This window comes from Opisthocomus hoazin, chromosome 12, assembly GCF_030867145.1.
Source record: "Opisthocomus hoazin isolate bOpiHoa1 chromosome 12, bOpiHoa1.hap1, whole genome shotgun sequence".
NCBI classification, from domain to species: domain Eukaryota; kingdom Metazoa; phylum Chordata; class Aves; order Opisthocomiformes; family Opisthocomidae; genus Opisthocomus; species Opisthocomus hoazin.
The window spans coordinates 15,064,028-15,072,714 of NC_134425.1; positions in this window are offsets into that span (position 1 = coordinate 15,064,028).

Consider the following 8,687-nt stretch of genomic DNA (forward strand, 5'->3'; position numbering starts at 1 on the left):
CTCAGAACAGCTCTCTTTCAGGAACTTATGGGAGAAGCCTAATTTATAACTCGCGTATTGCCTCATTTAGAATATGAACTTCAGGATTTCATATGGCAGACAACTACTCAGTGAGATTATTGCTTGTTGCCTTGTGTCTGTCTGTGTCTTTAGCCTGAGATTAAGTCAACTAGGCAAATCAGCATATCTGAGGGCATGTGCATTTCTGCATATATGCACATCTGTTCACCTGTGCTCCTGACATCTCTGAATGTATCTGCCAATTTCCATCAAAGAAAACTGAATCAGCATCCCAAAGGTAGTTAGATTTTTAGATATTTTATTAAAGGCTGCAATACGAACCCAACTCATATTATACACCAGAGAAAGGGTTATGAACATCCCAACTACAGGAAGAAATTTAATCAGCATTTGCTGATTTGCCTTTTTAGATAAGAATCCAACCATGAATTGGAAACCAAGTCTTATTACTCCCACTGCTTTCATAATTAATTGCTTGTGAAAAAGTTAATAAGCTTTACATTTTTAATGTAGCACGGAAATGTCAGAACACTAACATAGTCTAAGATATGGAAATTGCCTTTTACAAACAATCCTGCTGATGATTTAGCCACAGTGTTTATTGTTAGCACATTTAAACGTCTTTCCTAGAAATGGCAAATTAGAGACCATTCATGTCCAAGGTGGTTTTGAATCACTAAAAAGCCCAACATAGTTTCAAATTCATAATTAAACCTTTGGATAAGTAATAGAAATAAGCAAAGCTCAAATTTAATTCAAGGGCCTTTAATGAGAGAATTGAGAGCATCAAGGGAAAAATAAAGAGTCAAAACAGCCAAGAAAGATAGTCAACTTTCCCTCTAATTTTCTTTTTCTAAATTTTTAATTGGAACCCACTTCTCAGTATTGAATGCATTGTATTCAAACATTACTTGAAAAATGTGTGTAATTTCAATAAGGAAAGCTACAGTTCCAACCAAACCATTTAAGATATCCAAAGGACAGAAAGTGACTTAAAGAACGCAACAAAAATTTTAAAAATAGAATTTGTGAAATCTCACCCTTCTCCCATTTCCATAGACTGAAAATGACCATCAGTATGTAGTTTGATATAAGCAGCCTCATCAAGTTACCATTAATTTTCTACTTCGGTAATCATGAATTAAAACAATCTTTCCAATTAAGATCATCTCTTTGTACACCATCTACAGTTTTTTGTACTGTACAATTACAGTGGTAAGAGTGCACAGCGCTATTCAGTGATGTAGGACTCAGAACTACTCAACCATTCTTTTGTGATGTCTCTCAACACACCACTCAAATTACTTGTTCTCAATGAATCATTTTTATGCTGCTTGCAGTTTTAGAGTCATACATCTTATCACACGGGGGCTTAAAAAATTTACCTCCTCCTGAAATGCTACTGTGTTTTGTGAGATCTCCCACGTCATCCTATAATTTGGTCAACTTCCCACTAGCTTTAGCAGGAACTGAATAAGGCTTTATATCTATTTATACACATGTTATTCAGAGTATATCATAGAATTTTATGTTTTGTTTTAAAATGCTTAAAACATAATTATTTGACAGCTTCAGTCTTCAAGTTTAGTCAAACCACAATTAAACATAAACAAAACTCTCTGCGGTTTAGATTTTATTGGAACTAGCTCTCTTTCATCCAAAAAGCTAAAACTAAGGGGACGTCGCTGTTCAACTACAATTGCAGTTTACATATAGCCTTGGCAGCTCCTATCAGAGGTGACATCGCCACAAGAACAGTGTCATGCCCTTCACATTGTATCTGCACAATCTTCTTGACATGTGATCACTTCACAGCAACAGTGTGAGAAATCTGAGAGCACATTTATTTAAATCTGCTGTTTCTGCCTTGGCCTCTATATCAGGATGGTACATTTCTCACTGTGCACGCTAACACAGCTGTTATTTTATACGCAATGTAAACAACAATTATGCTGCATATAAGAAAAAAAGCAGCTTTTACCATTATTTATTTGAATTTTGAAAGAAACTAACTCAAATAGAAAGCAATTTTAATTGCAACAGAACCTGCCCTGTTTCATCATTAAGTCTTAATTTTACATTATTTTTATTTTCCATGTTTACAGAGCACATTTATTCATTAAGGTGAAAAGCGTGCAAACTGAAGATAATATTCTTTTCCTACCTCATTTGATTTCTTTTTAGAACAGGAGGCAAGTCCTATCACAAAAACAGTTCTTATCATACCTGATTAGTGTTACAATGAGTTAAAAATGAGTCCATGTGTCTAAAAAGTACAAATAAAAGCAGACTTGATCTTCAACATTTTAACTTGCTTAATTCTGCAAATAGTCACGAATAAATTACTTGATAACCCTATTTACAAAACTATACCAAATCTAGCCCTCCTCACAGTCACAGTTCTATTCAAGGGTATATATATCTTTAGTATTATTTTTTCTATATCCAAAGCATGTTTCAAACATGGATTAACTAATCCGATAGACATCAAGCAGCCGACTGAGAATGAAGCATGTGAAAACAGACCTTAAGTGCAGCACAAAATAGTAGTACAGGCTGTTACAAGTTGTAATAAACCATAGAAGGAACAGGCATTGTATCAATCCCTCAGGACAATATTTTGTTTAAAGTATACCCTAAAATACATCTGGAATATTCTGTCAATAGTACTTTGGTTTTAATTCTGTATATGCCATGATCTAGAAACTCTTTTAAACCTAGCAAGAGCACTTGTAGCTATCTATATGTAATGTTCTCAAAGACAAGCTACACTATATATAATTCTTTACAGCATAGGAGTTCTAGTAAAGATTTTTTTGTTGATTTGTTGATACTGTGGCATTTTGATTAACACAAATTACCCAATACCTGAAGTATATTGATAGAAATGTTTCTTTATGACTTACTGCTCTTGTAACAGTGCATGTTCAATAATATTTAATTCTCAGCTTTCATAAACTCCCAGGGACTATAAAAGGATTAGTGGGAGATTCATTTAGACATCCTGAGTCTCTTTAATGAGAAGGAAAAAACAAAAAATACAAATAAATACAGCAGCCTTTCTTTAAGCACCTAGTATTTAATATCTGTTTAAAGATGGCCAGTTACAAATATCTCATGCCTGCTCTTCTTCACTTTAAGGGATGAATATAATGCAAGGTAACAACTGACAAAATTTTAGATTATGACCTCTGTAGCCAGTGCTGAAAAAAGTGGTATTTTTTGCTTAGGAACCAAAATCACTATTTATAAAGCCTCAAGTGAGAAAGTTCATGTTCTAAGGGCAAATTCACTCTCACAGATATACGGCAAGGATACCAAAGAGGAACATTTAAATATCACAGTCAGTTCAGGACTACAAATATACTTAAGAGCTTCTGGCTCCAAAAGATTCTCTCAGTAATAATGGTGTAAATACAAACAATTTATTATTCATACGCAGTTAATCTGGATTCATGTCCATTTAACAAGCCAAAATATAGGCTAGGTTTGAACAGGAAAATCAAGCAGATTAAATTAAATACATGGAGTTATGCTTACAGGAAAGGACTTCCTTCCTCGTTTAGTTTCTTCAACAAAATTTTTTAATCTAGGGTTTGTTGGGCTAGTTCTCTCCGCTTGGTTCACTTATTTATTTTAGAACAAAATAAAATGAAACACACCATATCAAGGGATTAAACTGTACATGGAGAAGAATAAAACAAACATAAATAACAGAAGGTGGATACCAAAACCCACAGCTGAACAGAGACTAGTAAATTCGCTACTGCCCTTTGTAGCACATGGTAAGTTGCTTAAACTTGCCAACCACAGAAGAATAAAGCAATGACAGTATTATTCAGTGTATATGTGTATTTTCAAAATTAGCATGAAGAATCTCATATGACATAGAATGCCAGCCCTGGCACTCATTTGTTTGCTTAAGTGCAGTCAGTTCACTCATGCAATAGTGCTGCCTTGAAACAGCAGCACAGCAGATCACTGTTTATTCCAGAATGTAGTCTTACAGATAAATCCTTTGGAAGAGGAATGCCCTCTTCCTTTGGGTCTCTTCACTGTACAAGTGATTCTTCTCTACACATGGAGAGTTCCATGAAACTTTTAAAGTCCATTACAGCCTATCTCATACTCAGTAGCCCCTGCTGAGGCCTGAGCTGAGCCTGCACATGTAGTGTGAGCTTCCCAACACCGACCAGCGTTCTACCAGTCTCACAGGACATCTTCCAGCACCCTAATCAATTCTTCTCCAAGCTTCCAATGAGAAGCTATCCTAAAAACTAACTAGCACGCCCTTCCCTCAACAATCCAGATAAACACTCCCATTCAACTTCAAAATTGTCTTAAAGGTATGTTTAGTTTTCCCACCTTCTTAAACACAACACATTCTTTTAGTGGACAACTATCAGAATTCACTTATTCACCCCTATCCACAAGCACTGTCACAATGCCCAGATATCCTCTAAGTTTTCCTTTAAAAAGGAAGAAATCCTTGTAGTAAATCACACCTCAGTTAGCTGAAAACAATTAAAACAGTATTTTTGTATTGATACTGAAGGGTAAGTGTCCACAGGAACAGCTACAACATAAATTAGGGCCTGTGAATAGGTACATTGTACTTTCAGAAGACTTTATAATAGTATCACTTGACACTTTCATTGTTTAAATAAATGACTACAAGACAAGGGCTTTTGAGAGGTTGCTGATTAAAGTGCCCTTTATTGTTAAAAGCATAATTAAGTAATACTTGAATTTATAACTCTCTTCAGGGAGTCCACACTCCTAAAGAAATTAGAAAATGGCTCAGACAAAGTCATCTAGTTAATAACACTTTTTAATTATCACAGCTAGCCTGGATGGCATTCACATTTGCAAGGTTTCATTTTATTTAAAGAAATTAAAGTGCAAATCAAGTCACAAAACTCTCCTCTTATCCATTGTCCAAAGTCTATTAAACAAAATATAATTTGAAAACAGCATGGAGTTACAAATAGCCTGCTGTTTGGAATAGCCTGTCAGTCTGTTCCCAATTATATATGTTTAGCTAACAGCTCTCTAATTAGCACTCACTTCTGACTACACAGCTCCTAAAGTGTTTACACTGGAAGTCACAAATTACTGTCTAATTATATTGGCTACATTATTTTGCATAAAACATAAATATCTGCCCATGCTATAAAAACAAAATGTGCTGTCATCACTGCATTACTATAAGACATATCATTGATATTCCAAGCCTTAGAAAAAAGAGCACTTAATTAAAGCACTTTAAAAGCACAATAGCAACTTTACTGCATCAAGGAAGATCATATTTATTAAGAGAGTCCATTATTTCTGAAATGTATTTTACTTGGAAAAGCAAAGTAGAATTAATAACTCAAATCTGCTGAACTTCTTTCAAATATGCATGTTGTCATATTTCCATCCACAGTCCTTGGGAACTTTGTGTGAAGGACTGCTGATTAGCAGTGTGAGATGGAGACGCAAAATGAGGTGAAGCCTGGCAAAGAAGCAGGACAGAGGTAGAATGGGACACAGCAAGGGTTGTTTGGGAAGTGGTTTAGAACCCAGAAAAATCAACGTTCTTTTAAAAAGCCCTTTCAAGTCACTGAAACTTGAAACAAAACTGAAGACAGCCTAACTTGTATCAGATGCTGAAACTTCTCGATTCCCACAGCTAAACCAGAGCCAGCAACTTACTTTCCCTCAAATTCTAGGTTGTACTGCTAAATCAGAACTGTAGATCAAAAACAAAATTAAATTATCACTGTAAGCTCCCTCTCTCTCAGAGAAGAAGTGGCCAACATCTAATTTTGAGGGATACACGAAAGAAATCAGCAATTTTCTTCTTCACACCTGAGTTAATGTAATCTGTGCATGAAATGTTTTTCTTCCTGAATTCTGATGAAGTGGTCTCCAAAATGTCATGTGAAAAGTACCAGCCTCTCTGTGTAATTGTTATATGTAAACAAGATTTCTTTGTCAAATATGTTGAAATATTTCTTTACTATGTTTCTGAAAGATGCCATGCTCATTTATATGCAATACAGCAAACATCTCAATGACCATGTAACACAATTATGCCTTCGGGCAGGCACTGACAAGACACATCCTTAAACACAGTTAGCAAATACGTTTTTTCTAGTTATGTACTTTGAGGATTTCAGCAAATATAATTTTTTCCACATCACTCACCTTCCCTCACTAGCATTCCAGAACAAGTTCTTTAAAGTGGTATTTGTAATTTAGTTTTGGGCACATCTATTTTAACATGTTCTTACATATTTCTAAGGGCTTCTCTAAGATATACAAAAATGGTTGCTTCCACTTTTCATGCCTGAGGCTTTTCTTTCCTAATAAAAATACTACTCATTTTTGCAGTTAACATACATTACTTTAAAATACTGAATTTGGATTTCCTTGGTCATTTTCTAACTTCTTCCACACTGTAGTACCCAAGTATTGACTGATATAAACATCCAGTGAGTGGCCTCCAGCTGGACTTGTGACACCAATCGCAATCATTTGAGCCCAGACATTCAGCCAGTTTTCAGTACACCGCATTGTCCTCTTAACTAATCCATACATCATAAGTTTGTGTATAAGAATGATATGGGAGACAGCGTCAAAAGCGTCGTAAAGATAAAAACCACAAACGCTCTCCCTTCATCCAGTGGGTTAGACATCTCATCATAGAAGGCAGTCAGGTTGATTAAGCATGATTTCCCCCCCCGAGAAATCCATGCTGACTGCTCCTGATCACCCCTCTTGTCCTCCATGTGTTAGGAAGTGGCTTCTGGAAAATTTGCTCCATCACCTTCTGAGGGACTGAGGTAAGGCTGACTGGCCTGTAGTTCTTGAAGATACGAGGGACATTTGCTTTCCTCCTGTCCTCAGGAACCTCTCCCAACTGACTTGCAATGATGTTGGCCAGTTCCCTCAGCATTCATGGATATAACCCATCAGGTCCCATGTGCAATTCTTTTAAATGTCTCCCAACCTGATCCCCTTACACTAAGGGTATGACTTCCTTGCTCTGGACGTTCCCACTGGTCTAAAGGACCTGGATGTCCTGAAGGCCAGTCTTACCAGTAAAGAACAAGACAAAGAAGGTATTCAGCATCTCTGTCTTCTCCACGTCTTTTGTCACCAGATCCCCTGCCCCTTTCAGCAGCAAACCCACATTTTCTCTAGTCTTCCTCTGCTGCTGCTACGCCTGTAGAAGCCTTTTTTCTTGCCCTTAACATCCCTAGACTCCAAGTGGGCTTTGACTTATCTATGCCACATGGCTCAAAACATGTCTTTCTATTCCTCCTGGATCACCTGGTCCTGCTTCCACCTCTGGTACACATCTTTTTTACATTTCAGTTTTGTCAGGAGCTCCCTACTCATCCAAAATGAACAGTGCATCCTAACACCTTTGCTTGATATCCTGCTCATCAGGGTGGACTATTATTTTGCTTGGAGAAGATGATCCTTAAAAATCAACCAGCTTTCCTGGATGCCTCTTCTCTTAAGGGCCATATCCCACAGAATTCTTCCAGGCAGGCACTCATGTGGCATACAAGAAGCAAACAGGCACACCCAACTATCTGACTCAAGATAAAAAGCCCCAGATTTTATCTTTAGTCACGCTATCCTAAACACATAGGTGAAAAGTTGAACTTCACATTAAGGTAACTGAGACGACCTCACTTGATTTTCTACCAAATATAACTTCTGATGAAGTCATAATCTTGAATATCAGAATGTTAATCCAGTTTACAACTCCTTAAAATTTGGTCCAAATCTCATTACAAACTTTTTTCTTATTTCATCCACATTTTACATATTCAGTAGTATTTTGGTTTACATTGTAATTCCCATTTACTGGAACTGGACTTCATGACACTTCTAGACTTCATATGATCCTTCCTACTGTAGCACCAGATATCTCAACAAGGTATCACATCCACGCAAAGAAGCAGCAACTTAATGTCCAGTGAGCACCTCTTACGACCTCCCAATAGTATGGCAACAACCAAATACTCAATAACTTTATAAAGGATTCCAGAATACATGAGAGAACAAGTAATGTCACTTGCAGAACACAAAAAATAAACATATAGCAATCATGCCTTCCCTTTCAGACACTTGTGGGAGATGAACAAAAAAACCTGAGATCTCTTATCCTCTTATAGGGAGCTAAAACAAATGTGAGAATTAGAAAACATTTTGGTTTTCCCACGAGTATAAAAAACAAGAATATATTGCCAACTTCTGGCACCATCACTGAAGCTATTTAAGAAAAGGCATAGTATGATTACTGCCATGTTGTATTCCATTTGATGGAGGGATTTGGATTACAGTAACTGAAAGGTCAAATCAACAGCTACAATTCATATGCCAAGTAGATATTCTTAAGAAAGCCGTACAACGTGAAAAGAAGTTACTATAAACAGCTGAACAATAATTATTTCAAAATTAATATATGTGGATGAATTATCAGTCTTTGGAAAAGACCTGTGTATTTAGGTTTTCAATTTTGTTACTGGAGAGGCATAAACATTCTTTACAGCCAGATCTGACACCACTGCTTGTTAATGCTTCCTAGAATAAGATGCTTTTTCAGACACTTTCAGTGATAGAACCCAAATAATTTCAGTAAGAGATGAATTAAAGAAACATGA